At 44.7% G+C, this 23,921-nt stretch overlaps 1 protein-coding gene across 4 annotated transcripts in view; it reads right to left on the reverse strand.

Annotated features, from left to right (window-relative positions):
• LOC137650097 (sideroflexin-2-like) overlaps nt 1-20,747 on the reverse strand; it is a 101,938-nt gene extending 81,191 nt beyond the window's left edge. Inside the window, exon 1 of one of the 4 annotated variants that reach the window (XM_068383199.1) lies at nt 20,615-20,747. The gene's annotated coding sequence lies outside the window, so the exon portion shown is untranslated. The other 3 variants (XM_068383198.1, XM_068383200.1, XM_068383201.1) reach the window with 3 other exon arrangements.
• Between the last annotated feature and the right edge of the window lie 3,174 nt (nt 20,748-23,921).

Below are 23,921 nucleotides of genomic sequence, written 5' to 3' on the forward strand. Positions count from 1 at the left end.
CACAGCACCCTGAACTGGTAATCCTTCCGATTGAACATGAATCTCAGATACTTCCTGGAAGACGGATGAATTGGGATCTGGAAGTATGCGTCCTTCAGATCTAGAGTGCAAATTAAGTCCAAAGGTCTTATCGCTTGTCTGACTGTGTCGGCCATCTCCATCCTGAAAGGTCTGTTCGACAAACCTGTTCAGGGCCGAGAGGTTGATGACTGGTCCCCAACCTCCAGACACCTTTTTCACAAGAAAGAGTCGACTGTAGAAGCCTGGGGACCCGTCGAGGACCTCCTGGAGAGCGTCATTCTCCAACATGGACTGGACTTCTGCCCTGAGGGCAAACTCCTGTGTGGATCCCTTCGTACATGAGTTCAATGGAATTGGCACTCGAGTCAGTGGAGGGAGAGAGAGCGTGAACAGGATACAATACCCTGAACAAATCACCTCGACCGTCCAGGGTTCGGCCCCATGGTAAAGCCAACTCTGCCAGCAACTTTGTAGGCATTGCCCCACAGATGGACAAATGGGAGGATTGCCTGTCTTATTGGGACCAACCTCGGCCAGATCCCTTCTTACCCTTTCCCCCACGGAAGGACTTTTTGCTGTGAAAGGCCTGCTTTGCACCCTTTTTACCCTGCTGTTTTGGGTCTTTAGCCCTTTTCAGTTGCGGGTTCTGCTGTGCTTTCCGCTGTGGCTGAGAGGGGTAAGGTCTTGCTGTTAAGACCTTTTAGATGAGGGAGTCCTGACTGGACTTCCTACACCTCTCTGCCACCCGCTCAACATCCTTGGGATGGAACAAAGAATTGCCCTCGAAAGGAGCATTTCTCAGACTCGCTACTTCGGCCTGATGGAGATGTCTATAGAGCTTTCCTATGATTGTTTCCCTCCTCTTCAGGATAGTGTTGGCCCAAAGGTTCACTACCTGATGAGAGAGGAGCTCGATGGTCCGAGTGCCGGCTGCGATGACAAGACTGAAGTGCCGAAGAGGCGCCTTTTCACCAATGGGGAAGGGTGAAGTCTAAGGCAAAGCGGCGGGCGAGCTCTGCGACGGAGACTCCCTCTAGGGGCCGTTGTATCAGCAAGCTGACCATGAGCAGCAGCAGTCCTCCGAAGAGAAGTCTCTATGAGTGAACTCCCCCGAGGGGGAGAAACACTCGCAGGAGAGACAGACGAAGGACTAAGTTTCCCCCTCGAAGGATGATCAGGACCAGGGGAAACTAAGTCGGCAGCAACAGCTGGAGAGTCTGGAGGGGAGTTGGCAGAAACCACAGAAGACACCTCTGACACCACGACTTCGTCAAGCGCAAGAGGATCTACCTCTGAAGTCGACGACGACAGCTGCACACTTTCACCCCGAAGGATGAGCTGCAGTAAGGAGTCCTTGGAGGGTGGACCCGGAAACCCCATACCTGTTACACAGAAAAAATAGACAAGGCTTCACCCGGAGGGAGAGGTGGGGCAGCTTCGCTAGGGGAAGCAACACCATCTCTTGACGACCCGTGTTGGCCGAAATAAAAAGGGTCTACGCTATTAATCGACAGTTTCTCGGAAGAGACCAAACGAGTAGGAGCTTTGGAGGAAGGTCAGGAGATGGAAGAAGAGGCCTTGGGTTTTTCCCCCTTCGAAGGAACCTTCGCAGGAGAAACATCCCGCTTAGACTTCTTCTTCCGCCGTCGCCCAAACCTCTTCCACTGGGAGGCACACCACTCCCGACACTCACTTCACTGGTTGTTGATATCACACCGTTGACCTCTGCAGACGGGACAAAGGGTGTGGGGATCTGTCTCCACTGCCGACATATAGGTTCTGCAGGGCCGGCCATCAAGTCCAGGGCAAGTGCACATGTTCGCAGAAGTCAAAACATACACACACTAACACAAAGAAAAAGCAAAAAAATTAATTAATGGCAGTCCAAATATTGGCGAAGGATGAGGAACAGCAACGACGGTACACTATCCTAGCCAAAAGCAAAGTGACCTAAATCACCGGTGTGTGAGTGGGAGCGGTAGCAAGCTAACCCCCCTACCCCTGGTAACTAGAGGTATGGGTAGTTAACCTTAGCTAAATTTTAATGGCTCGTCATTTCAGCTACGCAGAAATTAATAACCCTAAATAAATGGTGTAAGTTTTTATCCCAGTTACGGAACAACTGACCTTTAGAAGCAGCAGTCCTCCATAGAGGAGTCTCTATGAGTGAACTCCCCTGAGGAAGAGAAACACTCACAGGAGAGACAGAAGAAAGACTAAGTTCCCCCCTCAAAGGATGAACAGGATTGAGAGGAAGAGACTGGGCAGCAACAGCTGGAGAATCCGAAGGTGCAGGGGCGTCGGCAGCGGCCACAGAAGACGCCTCAGACACTAAAACGTCGACGTACGACACAGGATTTAGCTCCAAAGTCAACGATGGCTGTGCACTAGCACTATGAATGATGAAGCGCAGCAAGGAGCCCTAAGAGGGTGGGCCCGGAAGCCCCAAGGCTACCACACCTGTAAAAAAGGAGACAGAGACAAGGCCTCTCCCGGGGGGAAAGGTGGGGCTGCTTCGCTAGGGGAAGCAACATCATCTCTCAAGGACCAGGGTTGGCCGTAAATTAAAGGGTCTACGCTATCAGCAGGATCTTCGGAGGAAGGCAGGGAAGCGGAAGAAGAGGTCTTGGGTTTTTCACCTTTAGAAGAAACCTTCGTAGGAGAAATATCCCGCTTCGACTTCTTCCGCCGTCACCCAAACCTTTCCCACTGGGAGGCAGACCACTCCCGACACTCACTTTACCTGTTATCACTATCACACCGTTGACCTATGCAGGCGGGACAAAGGGTGTGGTGATCCGTGTCCACGGCTGACATGAAGGTTCGGCAGGGCCGAACTTCAAGTCCAGGGCAAGTACGCATGGTAGCAGACGTCGACACACACAATAATAATAGAGAAAGCGCAAACAACAGCAATTAATGGCAGTCCAAAAATAAGCGAAGGATGAAGAACGGCAACGACCGTACACCATCCGAGCCAAAAGCGAAGTGAGCTAAATCACCGGTGTGCGAGTGGGAGCAGTAGCAAACTACCTGTACACCCCTTTACCCCCCTAACTAGTAGAATGGGTACTTAACCCTTGCTAAAATTTTGATGGCTCGTCCTTTAAGCTTCGCTAAAAGTAATAACCCAAAATAAATAGCGTAGGTTTGTATTCCAATCATGGAACAAATATAGATTTACAGTGAACCCTCGCTACTTCGCGGTTCGACAATCGCGGATTCACCACTTCGCGGGGTTTTCCCATAACCCATATATATATACATATCGCGGATTTTCCGGAAAATTCGAAAATACCGCGAAATCTGAAGATAACCAAATACGATATTTTGTTACCTGTAATTCCATTAATACTGTAATTAGTAATATCTGCTCTTACTGATTGTTCATTGCATTACATATGATATATAATTCAGCACAGAAAGAAATAAAACACGAAAAGAGAATGTGATCATACGATAATTCAGTACGTAGTAAAATTAAATCGAACATGAAACGCAAATCAGATGCAGTCATACCATATTAGAATGGTGTGTACTGTAATGGATGTGCTTCTTTTCCATGAATCTTTTGTATGTATACGTACGTAGTACAGTACTGCATCCAATAATATTCTTTGTTGCAAAAATCACATTTCGAATAAGTACTGTAAGCGTACGAGAGAGAGAGAGAGAGAGAGAAAGAGAGAGAGAGAGAGAGAGAGAGAGAGGCGTAAAATAGCGTACGTACGTAAATTTTTATTATTATTGTTATTATTATTATTATTGTTGTTGTTGTTAATAAAATTATTATTGTTATTATTATTAATCATTATTATTATTATTATTACTGTACAGTATTATTATCATTATTTATTATTATTACGGTATTGTACTTAATCTACGTACGTTCAGTATGCGCGGGGCATCTTCTATGAGTAACCAACGCACCATGTACTGTAAGACGGGTTGTGATTGGTTCAAGCGCTGATAGATGACGAATCAAAACTCAAGTTTTGTTATCTAGCCTGTGATTGGTGTTTTGCCCGCATCTTCTACCCGCAGCATCACAGTTCTCGCGGGGCTGCATCGTTCACTTTCTCTTTCCGCGTATTGCTGAGTAGACGTTCTTAACTTTGTGAAGTTTAATCTGTGCTGTGTGCGACTGTTTTAAGTTGAACTTTTTGTTGAACTTTCTGTTACAATGGCTCCCAAGCGTTCTGCTTCTAGTAAGGCTGGTAGTGAGCCTAAACGCCACCGAAGAATGATGACGATAGCTGAGAAGGTTACGCTTCTCGACATGTTAAAAGATGGTAGAAGTTACGCGGCCGCCGGCCGCCATTTTGGCATCAACGAATCCACCGTTCGCTACATCAAGAAGGACGAGGCGAACATTAGAAAGACTGCTGCAATCACCTTTAGCAGATCAGCGAAGCGAGTCGTTACAACGCGTAATAAAACGATCGTACGCATGGAAGGTGCTTTAGCTGTGTGGATTGCCGACTGTCGGAAGAAGAACATAGCGTTGGATACGAACACCATCCGAACAAAGGCTTTGAGCTTGTATGAGAATTTTGCGGCAAAGGAACCTCATGACGACGATGGCGACCATGCTGAAGAAGATGATGATGTAGATGATCCTCAACCAGGGACCTCCACTGATTCCCAGCGTCAGAAACAACGTTTTTCCGCCAGCAAAGGATGGTTCGCGAAGTTTCAGAAACGCTTCGCCCTGAAAAGCGTTTCCCTGCATGGGGAGTCTGCTTCCGCTGACACTGCCGCTGCTGAAACTTACGTGAACCAGACTTTCAAGAACATTATCGCTGAAGGTGGATACAAGCCGGAACAAGTGTTTAATATGGATGAAACCGGCTTGTTTTGGAAGAGAATGCCGTCGCGAACTTTCCTGTTCAAAGAGGAAGCCAAAGCCTCTGGCTTTAAGGCATTCAAGGATCGCGTTACCCTCGTGATGTGTGGCAATGCTGCTGGATTTTTGTTAAAGCCGGGGCTTATTTATAAGTCGAAAAATCCTCGCGCTTTGAAAAACAAAAATAAGAATCTCCTTCCCGTGTACTGGATGCATAATCAAAAAGCATGGATTACGAAGATGCTGACCTCCAACTGGTTCCACCAGTGTTTCATCCCGCAAGTCCATGAATATCTCTTAGAGAAGGGCTTGCCATTCAAGATCCTTCTCCTTATGGATAACGCTGGTGGACACGCAACTGACCTGTCGCGTGAGGGCGTTCAGGTTGAGTTCCTGCCACCCAACACCACGTCATTAATTCAACCAATGGACCAGGGGGTTATCAGGGCGTTCAAGGCCCTCTACACGAAGAATACCTTGGCGGACCTCGTTGCGTGTGTGGATGCTGCCCAAGATGACGAGGATGAAGACTTCAACTTGAAGGCGTACTGGCGGCAGTACACCATAGCCACGTGCCTGCAGAATATTCAAAAGGCACTTCAAGAGATGAAACCTGCAACCGTAAATGCGAGCTGGAAGAAGCTGTGGCCCGATATTGTTTACGACGACAAGGGATTTACTCCGTCGGAAATCCAACACTCTGCAATACGGAAATCTGTGCAGTTGGCTGCCATAATTGGGGGTGACGGGTTTGGCGACATGACGACTGAAGACGTCGACGAGTTGTTGGACTGCCATTCCCAGCCCCTAACTGACGCAGACCTCGAAGACCTGACGAAATCGGCAAGTGAGGAAGAGAGTGAGGGTACCCAGGAAGAGACCCAAGAAAATGTAGAAGAAACGGGCTTAACATTAGAACGGCTCGCCAAGTTCTGCAACCATATGAAGGAGGCGAAAGAAATGTTGCAAGAGTGGGACGAGGATATGGTTCGCTCGATGCAATTCTGCAACAAGGTCGATGACATCACGACTCCCTACAGGATGCTCTTGGATCGAAAAAAGAAACAGCGGCAATAACTTCCGATCACAATGTTTTTTCAGCCTCGCAAAAAAGAGCCAGTTCCTCCTGCTAGTACGCCTTCGGAAGAAATTGAAGAAGTTGAAGAGGTGTCCCAGGAAAAGACACCTCCGTCTGAAGAGACGTAAAATACTATCATTGACTGAACAGTAGAACACATCATCAGCTTCATCATCATCATTTCTACTGTGCAGCAAATTCATCGCCATCGTCATTCAAGTTTTTCTTGAACTTCTTTCGTGGTGAGTACAGTAACAATCTTTATTTTTTACTTTAACCTGTTTTATAGTTTAGTAATGTACGTACTGTATGCATTAAGTTAAAGGGAAGGTTTTAAAAGTCTACATGTTGTAACCTATCATATTTTTTTTGTTTAAAATTTACATTTACGTACGTAAAACAATCTCTCTCTCTCTCTCTCTCTCTCTCTCTCTCTCTCTCTCTCTCTCTCTCTCAAATTGTTTTCCTGCTTTGCTACGTACAAGTACTGTATAATTTATATTTGTAAGGTAACATATTTTGTAAATGCTTTTACTGTAAATACTGTATGTACTGTATCATTATTTATCACTATCATCATGCGTGTTAAATGCCTTGTTTGTTCTGAGCGTGGTTGTTTACTGAGCGTACACGCCGTCGTTTCAGGCGGCGTCATAAAGAAAAAGATTTCATTTGGAAGTCCTAAGAAAAATACGTAAACTAAAACATTGGTAATAAAAAAATCAACATACAGTACTGTATAATCAATATAATCGATGCAAAAACTAACCATACGTACATATATGTGTACACTAAATGAGTTTGTTTCTTCATTATGATCAGAGATGAACGTAAACAAAACATTGGTTGCCATTTTTTATCGTGCTTTTTAGGTGTTTAGGAAACACATGATATAAAATCGCCTTTAATATTTGTGCCTGTTTTAGTTTAGGGTGCTGTAGTACATGCATTAAGTGTTCTGTACATTAAAGGGTGGTTTGTTAACAGTACTACGTACAAGGGAAGGTTTTAAAAGTCCGAATATACATGTTAAATAAATAGGTAAATATGCTGTCACTACTTCGCGGATTTTCACCTATCGCGCCCGCGTCTGGAACCTATCTACCGCGATAAACGAGGGTTCACTGTAGTTATTTGATTAATTTTTAATATTTAAACCAGTTTTTTATACAGTAATCCTCGTTCAATACATTTCCTCGTAGAGGGTAATTCACATTCCAGCCTATAAATACATCAAGAGTCATTTTTTTCTCCTAATGTTCTTAAGGTTTACCTAAAATTGAAAAAAATACCTAGAAAGCATAATGCTTTATTTACTTAGAAGTCGGCGCAGAATACGGTGGAGAGAGACGGTACACTAAAAAAAAAAAAAATAAGATGGAATTAAGGTTCTAGCTGGGTCCCCTTGCCCAGTATAAAATCAATGGGTGGTGGCCAGTTCATCCTTGATTGTTTCTCTTTTACCCAGCTTTCTGGGTATTCCAGCCTTTCTTTTTGAGTAGTGAAACGGAGTGTAGTCAGCATTCGGACACTAGGCAGTCTGCGTGCTACATCTGGCCACAGTTCGCAAACCACTACACCGCCACGTGGTTCTGCGCGAGGAGAACCTTTCTACGAAGGTGGGAGGGAAGAAATCTGTCCCTCGCGAGGCTACCTCGGTAGAGGTGAGGCAGGAGAGCGACTGGAGGGAGAGTCCGGAAAGACAGGCCTAGAAGGCCTAACACGAGTCGGTTTCACCCTAGATGATGTTACCACGTCTAAGACTCCCTTTCCTCTTCAGGGGAGAAGTAGCCGAGGCTCTTTGCAGGAGCTCTGCTGGTGCCGACGGATGATGCGAGGTCACAGAAGAGCGAGATGGAAAGCAGGCCCGAAAGCTTGCACAACTGCACATGGCACTGAACCAAGGCTGCTTGCTGACGGTGGCACTATCAGAAAGCCCTCTTGAAGAGAAAGGGACCGATGGTTCCCTGTGAGTAGTCTCGACCGATGGTTGATGCAGTATCTTGAACACTTCTGTCAAGCCCTTTACGTTTTTCTTGAACACTTCTGTCAAGCCCTTTACGTTTTTCTTGAACACTTCTGTCAAGCCCTTTACGTTTTTCTTGAACACTTCTGTCAAGCCCTTTACGTTTTTCTCTGACGGTCGTGCTGTAATGCGTTTGCGGGGAGGGAAATGGGGCGATGGTGGCCTGTCAAAACACCTATCTTCCTGTTCCTTTTGACTCTTAAGATTTCCTTAAAATTGAAGAAACTTGTTCCACTGTAGAGTGCTTACACACAGGAGAGCGCTGGTGAGTTGGGTAACGCTGGCGAACAGGAGTGCTGATGCCCCGGAGAGCTTTGGCGAGCAGGGAGGCGCTGACACATAGGAGAACACTGGTGCACGGGCGAGAGCAGGTGCACAGGAGAGCGCTGGCGAGCCAAAGAGCGCTGGTGTACAGGCAAGCGCGGGTGCGCAGGTGAGTGGCTGGCGAGTGCTGATGAGCTGGAGAGTGCTCGCACAAGAGAGCGCTTGCGAGCTGGAGAACGCTGACACGCAGGAGAGCGTTGGGGAGCTGGAGAGCATTGATGCGCAGGAAAGCGTTGACGTGTAGGAAAGCACAGATGCACAGGGGAGCAGGTGTGCTGGCGAGTGTTGGTGCGCTGGCGAGTGTTGGTGAGCTGGCAAGCTGGCAAACGCTGGCATTTGGCAAGGCGTGAATGCCCTGGAGAGCGCTGGCAATCAGGAGATCGCTGGGGCATTGGAGAGCGCTGGTGCGCTGGCAAGCGTTGACATGCTGGTGGACGCTGGTGCACTGATGAGTTCTGGCATATTGGAGAAGGTCTGGAACGCTGCGTAAGGCGGCATGTTTACAAAGGCGAGTGACGTTTGAACGCATCACGAGCAAGCAGACGTGGAACAGGAATCAAGAACGGAGAAGGCAGGTCAGAGGGTTGGCGAGAAGCATGAGGGCGGCATGTTGGAAGGTCGGGAATATGGATGTGCCCTTTAGAAGGGCGAACATCCTCCAAAGGAGATCGCACGCGATCCACAGAAGAGTCCAAGGCCGAAGTCCGAGGACTAGTGGCAGCGTTGTCAGGAGAAGTTCCAGGAGAGGGCGAAGGTCGAGGGCCAGAAGACAACGGAAGAGAGGGCTCCTCTGAGGGGGAAGGCTGCAAAGACAAGGCTGAAGAGCCGAAGAGATGCCTTTTCACCAATGGTGAAGGAACACAGCTAAGGCGATGCAGAGGGCGAGCTCTGCGAGATCATTGACGCCCTCTTAGGGGCCGGTGGATCAGCAACCTGACCTTTAGAAGCAGCAGTCCTCTGCAGAGGAATATCTATGAGTGAACTCCCCCAAGGAGGAGAAACACTTACAGGAGAGACAGATGAAAGACTTGCTTCCCCGTCGAAGGATGATCAGGAACGGGAGAAGCGCAGTCGGCAGCAGAAGCTGAAGAGTCTGAAGGGGCGCAGGCATCAGCAGCCACAGCAGAAGTCGCTTCAGACACCACTACATCGACACACGACAGAGGATCCACCTCCGAAGTCGACGAAGGCTGCACACTAGGGGATGTATGTAAAATGGTGGCCACCTGTATGTATGATAAAGGCCACCTTATTTTCAACTTTATCGGAAACTTGTATAGAATAAAGACTGTTCAGAATGTTATAAATACCCTGGGTAAGTACTTACTATACCGATATACAAAGATTTTGAATACCATCTAAATTGGCGTGAAATTTATAAGTCGAACGAGCTCTGTACCTTGCTACGCAGTTTCTCGCTCCCACAGTTCCTAGAATTCCCTGTAGATGACGTTGATCAAATCAACAGCGCCATAGCGGCGGAATACTGTATTAATTATCTGCCGCAGCAATTTGAAATGACCCCATGGGACCCCACTTGACTTGGGGATTAATTTTTTCAGCCAATCATAACGCATTTTTTCTAAAAATTCAAATAAGGAAACCAGAGCACCCATCGAGGGTCGGAAATGCCCATTCTTTACCCATGCGGCGCGATGGCAACTAATCAGTGTGTAGATACTTGTGAATCTTTTTTCAATTCAGTCAACCCTAGTATGTTTAGGATTATGAATTTTACAAGTGATGACTTTACAAAATATTTATATAAAATGGGACTTTTAGGTAATTTTTCCGGCATTTGTGCAAAATGTCGTATCGATGAAATGTGCTATAACTATGATGGAAAATCGGCGAATAGTGGCAAAAAACGTTTTTCTGGTGGTTCATATAGTTATTGCCGAAAGAAGATCACCCCTAACCACAGTAGCTTTTTTTCAAGATCAAAGCTACCGTACAAAGATGTAATCATAATATTAGCAAGTTTTATTTACAGTTTTTCTCTGAACCAGATTCTCCCTTTGTACAAAAAGTTTGCCTCTCACACACTAGTTGATTGGTACAACTTCTGTTGCGACGTGTGTGTGGACATCTTAGAGATGGACAGCAAAAAAAATTGGTGAACCAGGAGATATTGTCGAGATAGACGAGAGTAAATTCAGGAAAAGAAAATATAATGTTGGCAGCAAGGTCTATGGCAAATGGGTGTTCGGCGGGATTGACCGGGAAACACGTGAGACTTTTTTCAGGGTTGTCGAGGATCGTTCGGAAAAGACATTGCTCCCGATATTATTAGAGTGCGTCCATGCCAAAACTACAACAATTTCGGACTGTTGGAAGGCCTATAATAATATCAAGGATCAATTTCTTCAACACAAAACTGTTAATCATAGCATTAACTTTGTGAGTCCGAACGATCCCAGCGTACACACCAATATCATCGAATCACAGTGGCAAGTGCTAAAAAGATCTATACTACCGAAATTCGGTACTCAAATATTTATACGATAGCTATATACAGTGAGCCCTCGCTACTTCACGGTTCGAGCATCGCAGATTCATGACTTCGCGGACTTTTTTCATTAAATACGGCATCCGATTTCATCAGCAAAATGTTATTTTCATTAGTAAAATAAATTTTTGAATATACTTACCCGATAATCATGTAGCTGTCAACTCCGTTGCCCGACAGAAATCTAAGGAGGGATACGCCAGCTATCACAATACTAGAAGGGGGTGTACTAACCAGCGCCACCTGTGGCCAGGTACTCAAGTACTTCTTGTTGACACCTCCTCAATTATTCCTCGGTCCCACTGGTTCTCTATGGGGAGGAAGGGAGGGTCAATTAAATCATGATTATCGGGTAAGTATATTCAAAAATTTATTTTACTAATGAAAATAACATTTTTCAATATTAAACTTACCCGATAATCATGTAGCTGATTCACACCCAGGGGGGTGGGTGAAAACCAGTGTACAAGATTAAAGGATAGCCAAGTATCCCCAAATTTCATATAACAGTTATCTCCAATAACAAATGAAATAATAAGTACCTGGTAAGGAAGTCGAATTGAACCGTTACTCTGCCTCTTTTTTAAGTTCGTCTTCCTTACTGAGCGCAGCGTTCCTCTTGGAGGCTGAATCAACCCAAGGTGCTAAAGTATATAGGGTTGCAACCCCTACTAAAGGACCTCTACACAACCTTTAACCTAGGCGCTTCTCAAGAATGAATTGACCACCCGCCAAATCAAAAGGATGCGGAAGGCTTCTTAGCCTACCGTAACAACCATAAAAACAACAATAAAAGAATTCAAGAGAAAAGTTAAAAAGGTTATGGGATTAAGGGAATGTAGTGGCTGAGCCCTCACCTACTACTGCACTCGCTGCTACGAATGGTCCCAGGGTGTAGCAGTTCTCGTAAAGAGACTGGACATCTTTCAGATAAAATGATGCAAACACTGACTTGCTCCTCCAATAGGTTGCATCCATTACACTCTGCAGAGAACGGTTTTTATTAAAGGCCATCGAAGTAGCTACGGCTCTTACTTCGTGGGTCCTTACCTTCAGCAATGCAAGGTCTTCCTCCTTTAAGTGAGAATGTGCTTCTCTGATCAGAAGCCTTATATAATACGAAAGCCCATTCTTGGACATGGGTCTCGAGGGTTTCCTGATGGCACACCATAAGGCTTCTGACTGTCCTCGGAGAGGTTTAGACCTCTTGAGATAATATTTGAGAGCTCTGACAGGGCAAAGAACTCTCTCAAGTTCGTTACCTACCATGTTGGAAAGGCTAGGTATCTCGAACGATCTAGGCCAAGGACGTGAAGGAAGTTCGTTCTTTGCTAGGAATCCAAGCTGGAAAGAACATGTAGCAGACTCGGTCGTGAAACCAATGTTCTTGCTGAAGGCATGAACCTCACTGACTCTCTTAGCTGTTGCCAGGCAAACGAGAAAAAGGGTCTTGAGGGTAAGGTCCTTGAATGAAGCTGACTGGAGAGGTTCGAACCTAGATGTCATAAGGAACCTTAAGACTACGTCTAGATTCCAGCCTGGAGTGGAAAGACGACGATCTTTAGACGTCTCAAAAGACTTAAGAATGTCTTGAAGGTCCTTGTTGGAAGACAGGTCCAAACCTCTATGGCGGAGAACTGAGGCCAACATACTCCTATATCCCTTAATCGTAGGAGCTGAAAGGGATCTCTCATTCCTAAGATGAAGCAGGAAGTCAGCTATTTGGGTCACAGAGGTATTGGTAGAGGATATCGAATTGGCTCTACACCAGCTTCGGAAGACCTCCCACTTAGACTGGTAGACCCTACGAGTGGAAACCCTTCTTGCTCTGGCAATAGCCCTGGCTGCCTCCTTCGAAAAGCCTCGAGCTCTAGCGAATCTTTCGACAGTCTGAAGGCAGTCAGTTGAAGAGCGTGGAGGTTTGGATGTAACCTGTCTACGTGAGGTTGACGTAGAAGGTCCACTCTTAGAGGTAGAGTCCTGGGGAAGTCTACTAGCCATTGTAGTACCTCTGTGAACCATTCTCTTGCAGGCCAAAGGGGAGCAACCAGCGTCAGCCGTGTCCCTTCGTGCGAGACGAATTTCTGCAGAACCTTGTTGATTATCTTGAACGGAGGGAATGCGTACAGGTCGAGATGGGACCAGTTCAGTAGAAAGGCATCCACATGAACTGCTGCAGGGTCTGGAACAGGAGAACAAAACAGAGGAAGTCTCTTGGTCATGGAGGTGGCAAACAGATCTATGGTAGGTTGACCCCACAAGGTCCAAAGTCTGTTGCACACACTCTTGTGGAGGGTCCATTCCGTGGGAATGACCTGATTCCTTCTGCTCAGACGATCTGCTGACACGTTCATATTGCCCTGGATGAACCTCGTGACTAGAGAGAGGTTTAGACTTCTTGACCAAATGAGGAGGTCCCTTGCGATCTCGTAAAGGCTCCTCGAATGGGTCCCTCCTTGCTTGGAGATGTAAGCCAAGGCTGTGGTGTTGTCCGAGTTCACCTCCACCACTTTGCCTAGCAGGAGGGACTTGAAGTTCAACAGGGCTAGATGAACTGCCAGCAGTTCCTTGCAGTTGATGTGGAGAGATCGTTGTTCCTCGTTCCACATTCCGGAGCATTCCTTTCCGTCCAAGGTTGCACCCCAGCCCGAGTCCGATGCATCTGAGAAGAGATGAAGATTGGGGGTCTGAATGGCCAAGGATAGACCCTCTCTGAGAAGGAGGTTGTGCTTCCACCACAGGAGAGTGGTCTTCATCTCTTGGTTGATAGGGATAGAGATTGCTTCTAGAGTCGAACTCTTGTCCCAATGAGCTGCTAGGTGGAATTGAAGAGGGCGGAGGTGGAGTCTGCCCAGCTCGACAAACAGGGCTAGGGACGAGAGAGTCCCTGTGAGACTCATCCACTGTCTCACTGAGCAACTGCTCCTCTTCAGCATGCTCATGATGCACTCTAGGGCTTGGCTTATCCTGGGGGCCGATGGAAAAGCCCGAAAACTCTGACTCTGAATCTCCATTCCCAGATACACGATGGATTGTGAGGGAATGAGTTGAGATTTTTCCAAATTGACTAATAGACCCAGGTGTCTGATAAGGTCTAAAGTCCAATGAAGATTCTCCAGACAACGACGACTCGAGGAGGCTCTCAACAGCCAGTCGTCTAGGTAGAGGGAGGCTCTGATGTTTGACAAGTGAAGGAATTTGGCTACATTCCTCATCAGAAGGGTAAAGACCATAGGAGCTGTGCTTAGGCCAAAACACAGGGCTTGGAATTGGTAGACGACCTTTCCGAAAACGAATCTTAGGAAAGGTTGGGAGTCTGGATGAATCGGAACGTGAAAATAAGCATCTTTCAAGTCCAATGAGACCATCCAGTCCTCCTGTCTGACCGCTGCTAAGACCGACTTGGTCGTCTCCATCGTGAACGTCAGCTTGGTGACATACTCGTTGAGAGCGCTGACGTCCAGCACAGGTCTCCAACCTCCTGTCTTCTTGGCCACAAGAAAGAGACGGTTGTAGAAGCCCGGGGATTGATGGTCCCGGACTATAACCACAGCCTTCTTCTGCACAAGAAGCGACACCTCCTGGTGCAAAGCTAGTCTCTTGTCCTCCTCTTTGTAGTTGGGAGAGAGGTTGATGGGCGAAGTGGTCAGAGGTGGTTGAAGGTAGAATGGAATCCTGTAACCGAACCTCAGCCAACTGACAGACTGTGCGTCTGCACCTCTCATCTCCCAAGCTCGCCAGAAGGTCTTGAGTCTGGCTCCTACTGTCGTCTGGAGAAGCGGAGAGTCAGTGTTTTCCTTTGGATGGCTTGGATCCTTTCCTGGACTTGCCTCTGTAAGAGTCTGGACGGGAGCTTCCTCGGCTGGGGGCTCTACCACGAAAGGGCGGTATGAATCTAGTCGCAGGGGTATCAGCCACTGGGGAGCGGTAAGTCTTAGGGACTGAGGTGGAAGCCTTAGACTTACGAGCCGAAGAAGCTACAAGATCGTGCGTGTCCTTCTGTATCAAGGCAGCAGACAAATCTTTAATGAGCTCTTCGGGAAAAATAAACTTCGAAAGAGGAGCAAACAGAAGTTGTGACCGTTGGCAAGGGGTAATGCTGGCGGAAAGGAAAGAACACAGCTGTTCTCTTTTCTTCAACACCCCTGATACAAACAAGGACGCTAGCTCGCCCGATCCATCTCTGATGGCCTTATCCATACAGGACATTAACAGCATGGCAGAATCTTTGTCCGTATGAGAGGTTTTCTTGCTGAGGGCCCCCAGGCACCAGTCGAGAAAATTAAACATTTCAAAAGCTCTAAACACCCCTTTAAGCAAGTGATCCAGGTCTGAGAAGGTCCAACACACTTTTGAGCGTCTCATAGCAGATCTTCGAGGCGAGTCTACCAGACTTGAGAAGTCAGCCTGGGCAGAGGCAGGTACTCCCAAGCCTGGTGCTTCCCCTGTGGCATACCAAACGCTCGCTTTCGAAGTGAGCTTCGTTGGAGGGAACATGAAGGAAGTCTTGCCAAGAAGTTGCTTAGACTGCAGCCACTCCCCTAAGATCCTAAAAGCCCTCTTGGAGGATCTAGCTAGGACAAGCTTGGTATAGGAAGACTGAGCTTGTTGCACTCCCAGCGAAAACTCAGATGGTGGAGAGCGGGGAATAGCTGAGACAAAATGGTCTGGATAAACCTCCCTGAGAAGAGCCAAGACCTTGCGAAAATCAAGAGACTGTGGAGAGAGCTTGGATTCGTCCACGTCCGAAGAGGGATCAAGGTGTGCCTCCTCATCATCCGAAACCTCAACCCCAGAATGAGGCGACGGGATCGGATACGAATGCTGAACCGCAGAGTCAGAACGAGCAGGAACAACAACAGAGGTGGAAGGAGGAGGTGCAGCAAGTTCCTGTTCCTGTTCCTGTGGTATGAGTGGAGCGTGAAGAGACCGAGGCTGTGCAGAACAAGGTAAAGTTCCCGCAAGCAGAGATGTCTGAGGAGCAGGATCAGGGTGCACGGGTAGAGCTCGGTGCAGCAGCTGAGGAGACTGACTCACAGGTGGAAGAGGTTGTTGTACCTCCACCGAGAGTTGCACCGCCGGTGGAGCAGCCAGGGGAGGAGGAGGAAGAGTGGAGTAATCCTCCTGATCCCAAACCGAAGGTTGCCTTAAAGAAGGCTGATGCTGAACAACACTGGGAACAGTGAACACAGAAAGTGGTTCAACATCGTACGCCTGGCAGATGGAGCTGCGACTGGGTGCAGCGAGTGCAGGCGGGTGCAGCACAGGCTGAACGGGTGCAGGAGGTTGGTGCACCACCGGTGCAGGCGGGTGCAGCATAGGCTGAACGGGTGCAGGAGGTTGGTGCACCACCGGTGCAGGCGGGTGCAGCACAGGCTGAACGGGTGCAGGAGGTTGGTGCACCACCGGTGCAGGCGGGTGCAGCACAGGCTGAACGGGTGCAGGAGGTTGGTGCACCACAGGTGCAGGAGGTGCAACACTCTCAGCACGACACTCACGCATCAGGTCCGAAAGCTGAGCTTGCATGGACTGAAGCATAGACCACTTGGGATCAGCAGAGACAGTAGCAGACTGAGGTAAAGCCATAACAGTGGTTGCACCACCGGTGCAGCTCTGTTGTACCTTACTCCTCTTGGGCGGAGTACAGTCGCTAGATGACTGAGGCGAGTCAGAGCTGAGCCAACGACTGCAACCTGGCTGAGCACTCGAGGGCTGGACTCTGCGTTTAAGCGGTCTAGAGACCTGAGACCAACGTTTCTTCCCCGAGAGAAGATCAGCGGACGAGCGGAAGACGGGCTCAATCGTCTGCAAGTGGGAGTGACGGTCTGTGGAAGACACGCCCGCAACCACTGAGGATAATTCTGTGCGCCTAACAAGGCCTGCCGAACCCTTATGCCCTTCGACATTGCTTCTCCCCTGGGCTTGGGAGCTTGCAAGAGGTCCCGGACTGGGAGAACGACTGGCTCGCACAGAAAAATCCCCACGCACCACACTGGCACTAACACTAGTACAAGGCACTGCACCGACACTAGCACTCGTCACAGCACTGGCACTAACTTCACCCACTGCACTCTTGGCCTTCAACTCTTTCACTTCGGCCATCAGAGACTTATGGTCACTTACCACTGACTCTACCTTATCGCCTAAAGCCTGAATAGCGCGTAAAACCACTGACATATCAGGCGGAGGGCACACAGTAGGATCGGGGGTAGCCACTACAGGGGTAGGATCAGGAAGGGGATCATGAGATGAGGAAAATAAAGAAGAGTGAGAAGAACTCCTCCTAGCTCTAATTCTCTCTAACTTAGAAGAATACTTTAAAAGTCGGACAAAATCCAATTCCGAAAGTCCGGCGCATTCCTCACATCGATTTTCTAACTGACAGGGTCTGTCCCTACAGTCAGAACAAGCGGTGTGAGGATCTACCGAGGCCTTCGGAATACGTCTATTGCAAGACCTACAACGTCTATGGGAGGGGGCTTGCGAAATGTCAGACATTTTGTTTTCAAGAGAAGTCAAAGGGAGATCCAAAAAACAAGCAAAAATTCGTTAACCGTTAAACTGAATTAAATAAAAGCTATCTAGCTAATATCAGAAGGTTTCTAGTAATGCGACAGCCGTAAATCAAAGAGAATACATCACCAAATAAGCGAGAATAAACTCGAAGACCATAAGCGTATCCCAGAACGTCTAGCCGGAGGCACGACAGAGGAATAATTGAGGAGGTGTCAACAAGAAGTACTTGAGTACCTGGCCACAGGTGGCGCTGGTTAGTACACCCCCTTCTAGTATTGTGATAGCTGGCGTATCCCTCCTTAGATTTCTGTCGGGCAACGGAGTTGACAGCTACATGATTATCGGGTAAGTTTAATATTGAAAACCACTATTTTTGGGAGAAACATCATTTTATTCTAGAAAATTGCTACTCTTTAAATAGTTAATTGCACATTAAGAAAGCGTGTACTTTTGTTTTTAAATTTCGGGTGTGTTTTAAAAATCGAGTACAGTATTGTTGACTTCTTTTTGTTTTACTTTTGGCTGTGATCAGATCAGCTGACGTCTAGCTGCCGGTCTCAAGAATATGCCCGAACGAAGTATTGTTATACCACTTCTTGACTTATTCAAACCATCTATACAGTTGATATTACATAAGCACCAATGTGTTATAACCTATCATATTTTTTTGTTTATTACATTTAAAACAACTCTCTCTCTCTCTGTGGGCTACTTTTCACTACCTCTCATTCCTTACCTCTATCTCACTAACAAATGAAATCTTTGTTGCTTCACAAAGTTTCATTTATATTGACAATCAATCATGATTCAATTTTCCTTAGTTTCTCCAATCTCGCACTATGTCCCATCAAACGTTTTAGCGGTAACTTAATTGTTCGACAACTTTAAAAATCGGCCAAGTACTTGCTTCTTCTCTTACTTTTTTTTTTTTTTTATAGATGGTTTCATAATTGAGGGGGGTACAAGTTGACTTATAACTGAAGTTAGGAAAAGTATTTTGGATATGGAATGGAGAATCATCTTTAGTAACAGTTTAGAATTATCGTAAATTATCATTCGGTCATTAGCAGCAGTTTGTTATTGTTGATTAAATGCCAAAAAAAAAAAAGAAAAAAAATGTTTTCCTGCTTTGCTACGTATGTAGGATTTTATATAGATACAGTAAATAATATTTGTAATAACATATTTACTAAAAGCTTTTAATATCATTATTTATCACTTTCATCATGCGCGTTTAATGCCTTCGTTTGTTTATTACGATCGAAGATGGAGCATACAGTAAACGAATGGAAGGTTTGCGTTTCAGGCGGCGTCATAAAGAAAAACATAATATAAATGGCATTCATTTCATTTATTTGGAAGCACTAAGAAAAATGAAGTAAAACATTGGTAATAACAAAATCAACATATAATCAATATAATCGATGCAAAAACTAACCTATACACAGATGTGTAAATGCGTCTGTTTCTTCATTATGATCAGAGATAAACGTAAACAAAACATTGGTTGTCATTTTTTACCGTGCTTTTTGGCGTGTTTAGGAAACGCATGATATAAAATCGCCTTTAATATTTGTGCCTGCTTTAGTTTAGGGTACTGTAGTACATGCATTAAGTGTTCTGTACATTAAAGGGTAGTTTGTTAACAGTACTACGTAAAGGGAAGGTTTTAAAAGTCTGAATATACATGTTAAATAAATACGTAAATATGGTGTCCCTACTTCACGGATTTTCAGCTATCGCGGCCGGGTTTGGAACCTATCTACCACGATAAACGAGGGTTCACTGTAATTCTAAAACGTTATTTGATTGGTAAGGAGTGTAAACCGAAGGCATTCCTGGAATTAGTTAAACGTGTTTATCCGCTCAATACCCACAACTCTGATTCAGAAAGTCCTGGTCCGTCCCAACACCCGTCCCCTCCACTTATTGCTAGTGTAACAAACCATACACAAAAAACGTTGCTGTCCCATCACCCTACATCTCCTAAAAGTGCCCGTCCAAAGTGCCCTCCCCAAAAGAAGAAGTTGTCCCTGGGCGGATAGGCAATACCAGTTGAAGACTTGGACTTCAGTGGCTTCGAATAAGAAGGGGGCCGTTGTAGAGGTTACGAATAAACCCGCAAGCTGAACCTGAAATAATGTAAGTAAAGCCCTCTCCGTTTCTGGTTTGTGTGATCGCAGCCACATGTATACATGATGTTGGCCGATTAAAAATATGCTCGTGTATGAGTGATAGCGGCCACATGTACTGTATGTATGATGACAACCATTTAAGAATAGGCAAGTGTAAGGGGGGTCGCAGGGAGGGGGGCATCAGCCTCCCCAATTAGGTTTAAAAATAAGAATACGGCAATGTATGGGGAGGTCGCAGGGGGGCTACCCCCCCCCTACGGCAATGTATGGGGAGGTCGCAGGGGGGGCTAGCCCCCCCCTATTAAGGAGAGACACGTCTTGTAGGTAAGGTTAGGTGGGCCCATTAAGTTAGGCAGTGTTCTATTGTAGAGTAGGATATTTGCAGAACATTCTTTTTACTACAACGGCCACGTCTTACGAACGGTTAGACCCGCGGGAGGACCTGGCCGCTGATCTACAAAGGCTTCCAGACTAGCACCAAAGATGATGAGCTGCAGCAAGGAGTCCTTGGAGAGCAGACCCGGAAGCCCCAAGGATAACCATACCTGAATACTGTAAAAGGAGAAAGACACAAGGCTAATAAGTATTGATTTAAAAGCTCAAAATATCAACGACAGGCGAAATCTAACCAAAGCCCGTTGCATCAATAGGCATGCAAGATGATGATGATGAATATGAGGGTTCGAAGTTTGGTAGTGATGGTTAAAAAAAATAGAAAAAAAAATACCGAATCTTAGGCCAGCAACAAGATAAGATACGGGTAAAAAAAATACCGATGGTCCGATACCCGTAAAAACATGTTCCCACAATAAAAAGAAAAAAATGATTCATGCACATGGCAAGAAATCATGGAGTTTGACCAGATATTCTAGTCGAGATATATTGAATTATGCTGGTTGATATCGTTTTGCGAATTTTGTGGCAAGATTTAAAACTAAACTTCTTTTAAAGTACCATCATTCTAACAGATGAAGCCAAATATAGTAACTTTTATTCACAATAAACGTTAAGTTTTAACTGAATACAAGAGCTTACTTCAATTCTCCTTTAGAAGTACAGTACCATTAATTCAACAGATGAAGTCAGCAGAGTAACTTAAAGAAACATTTGCACTGAATAATAGGCAGTAGACCGGCGGTAACCGCATAGTATTACTTACGTGTTTGTTTACGTCGCTTAAGATACTAAAACAACTTGATTCAAGATGGCTGCTCAGGCGCTCACAATTTCACAAACCACCAATGAAATGAAACTCGACTATTCACCAGAAGCACACTGAGCAATTTAACAACCAAGTTTGTTAAGTAATGTACGTCGCCGTACTGTATGATCATGCCAACTGTATTAAGAAAATACGAGGTTTAGTATTTATATCAAAATTCATGTCTCTGGTGAAAAGCAATTGTATAACATTAAATAAGACAGTGTACTAGGTACTGGAAATCTCCACGGAAAAGTTATTAAATTTAGAATGAAGATTGAAGCGACAACTACATGAAGAATTTGTTTGTGCTTTGGATTTTGATTGACACTTGAAGGCGCATAAAGGTAGAATTTTTATCATGTCAAATAGACCGTATATTGATTTGGTTCCGGCGCTGTTTTAACATGAACTTACTGAGGTTCACGTTTATCAGGTTGAAATAAAAAAAAAATAAACACACAATCTGGTGTTTTGTAGTTGCCGGTTCTTTAAATATATGGTGCTAGGTAATTTGTGTGTTCAATACTTTAATATTTCAATTTCCATTCAGAGAAGAAGTATGGACAATCATATTGGTATTTAGGAGGGGCAGCAAGGGAAGATAAGTATTTTGAGACATTCTTTTTATTTAAAGACTAATATGAGAAACTAGTCCGTTGACTTTGCTGATAATGGATACGTTGGAAGATAAAGTGGTGGCTCTTTGCTACCAGTGTTGTCGGCCACTCCTATGTTTTTTTCACCTAGATTAATGTTTTGCCATTTCGATCTAGGTGTCTATGTTTTATTTTCCCTCTATTTGAAGATACCTAACATCTAGGTGTTTTGGGGAAATTCTATAAATTCAGATAATCATTCACTTATTTTTGGCATTGTAGCTTTATATTCCAGTTAAAAAATGGCATGAATAATTCACAACCTTTTTTTTAACGGACTAAAATACGGTGTAGGTGCACACGTGTTTTTATTCCCAGAATCCCAGTTTACCCCTTCAAATTAATCCGTACCTCCGAATGTCTCTTGGAAGTGATATACTAAATCTCTTTTTTTGGACCTATCTGAGGGATTATTCTTTGCCACTAAAATTCTTCGCGTTCGGTTTAGGCCATGGTTTAGGAGGAAATACAGTATAGGGGTCATGTAGAGTATGTCGAAACAAATCCGTTTCTGGTCCCTGGTTCCCTGCATGGAGAGCAATTAAGGACTACTATAAAAAGCCACTTGAAGGGGAAGTAAAGATGAGATATCTGTCAGACTGCAGAAAATTTCTGGTTGAACAATGTCAACAAATGAAAAAAAATGTCATATTTCAGGATGACCGGTGAATTAGCGCTTCTGTGAGTGCTAGATCTAAAATCTAACAATGTCTCCAAAAGGGCAATGTTGCAATTGTTAAAAAAGCTACTCTCCTCTTGATAAAGGATAAAGGATAATGAGTTAAAAAAGCTACTCTCCTCTTGATAAAGGATAAATGATAATGAGTAAGTGCTCATTATCCTCCCCTGTTGATCTTTGTGTAACTGTTGTAGGGAGACTTTCCCGGACTAAGTTCCCACTCAAACATTTAATCAAACATAAAAATTCTCCACAGATACTAGGAAATGTATTTACGCAGTGAACATTAGCCTGATTTTTTTCATCACGACCGGAGCGAGACTGGAGTGAGAACGGACCTGAACGCCAGTGTGAATGCTTTCATTTAAAATCATGTAACAATGTTTGATCGGACCGTGACTGGAGCGATGGTGTGAATCAACCCTTGAGAGGAAAGAAGCGGTACTATGTGGATGGTGAGATGGATTGCTAGAATACGCCTACTGGAAAGGAGGAAGAGTCAAGGTATAAGAAGAATGAATGTTATATGCCAATAGCCTTTTCAAGTTCACATTGAAAGCTGGCCTTCTTGCTCGTTTTTAAATGATATATAGAATATCAAATGTCTTATTATAAAGTTGTTATTAATTTCTGTTTTTTTTATCGTAAATTAATCATTCATTGTTAATCATACTCCCATCGACATCAATGACTATTGATGTTATGATGCCAGATAATTAATAATCATTCATTCATTCACTCATATGCAATGTAAAAGATAAGACTAGTGAAGCTGGGCATGTGATAGGAAGAGAGGAGGTGGATTCAATCAAGAAAACTAAGAATTTGTTTCTGATGGGGAGGAGGATTGCAGGGTGTCAGCGAATCATATGGATGGATGTGGTCAGGAGGGATATAAGTAAGGTGAAACTGAGGTAATAAGATACAAGGAATAGAAATAGATGGAAAAAATTGACTCGAGCGGTTAACCCTGTTATGCCGTGGCGCTAATAGGGTAGAAGAAGAATAATGGTAACTGCTGTTAGTTGAATGATACCTCATAAGAGAGGATAGATCATTATGGTTAAAATGTGTTAGTTCTCTAGGCCTAGCAAAAGAGAGGTAAATATTTGGCTAACAGATGTTAGCTACAATAAAAGAAATGTGTAAAAAACTATCAGATGAATATATACATAGTGGAGATATAGCCTATAATATAGGCTGCTCCTGGAGCAAGAACCTCTACTGGTTTTACCCTGGTTTAACATAAAAAAACAGCGTAGCCTTTGTCTGAGTTCTAAATGAATATGACATTATTCAAGGAACCTAACTTTGTTTTTACTGTGAAATTAGTAGTATCAAATATGATAAAAGTTGCTAACCTTTATTTCGTTGAGTAAAAAATTGAAAAGGGAACTATTTCTGCTGTGTTCACTCAAGGGAAAACATAGGAGTACTGATAATGATCAAATTACGATAAAGCTAGCTATCATGTTATTTCACCCCCAAAGGACGTACCGGTACGTTCTTGCAAAACACTGTTAATTACATATTTTTACATATTTTTGATAATTTTACGAGAAACTTCAGGCATTTTCCAAAAGAATGAGACCAACCTGACCTTTCTAGGACAAAAATTAAGCTTGTTAGAGCAATTTTAAAAAATTATTTAGCAAAATGTGCTCGAAATTTAACCTTATGGTGGGGGTAAAAGAGCTAGGTTAGGAGATTGTTAAAAAAAGATGGAAAAACTGAATGTCTAGCAACGATTTATGAGAATAAAAAAAAAGAAAAATGTCCAATAAATCTCAGATAAAAGCTAAGTTTCTCACTCTACAGTATACTATGATTTTGTTTCTTTAAATCATTTCAGTCGTATTCTGTCTCTATAATTAAAAACATACTAAATCACTAATTAAATCTTATTATATTTCTGATGAGATAATAA

Source organism: Palaemon carinicauda, chromosome 11 (assembly GCF_036898095.1).
Source record: "Palaemon carinicauda isolate YSFRI2023 chromosome 11, ASM3689809v2, whole genome shotgun sequence".
Lineage (NCBI taxonomy): Eukaryota > Metazoa > Arthropoda > Malacostraca > Decapoda > Palaemonidae > Palaemon > Palaemon carinicauda.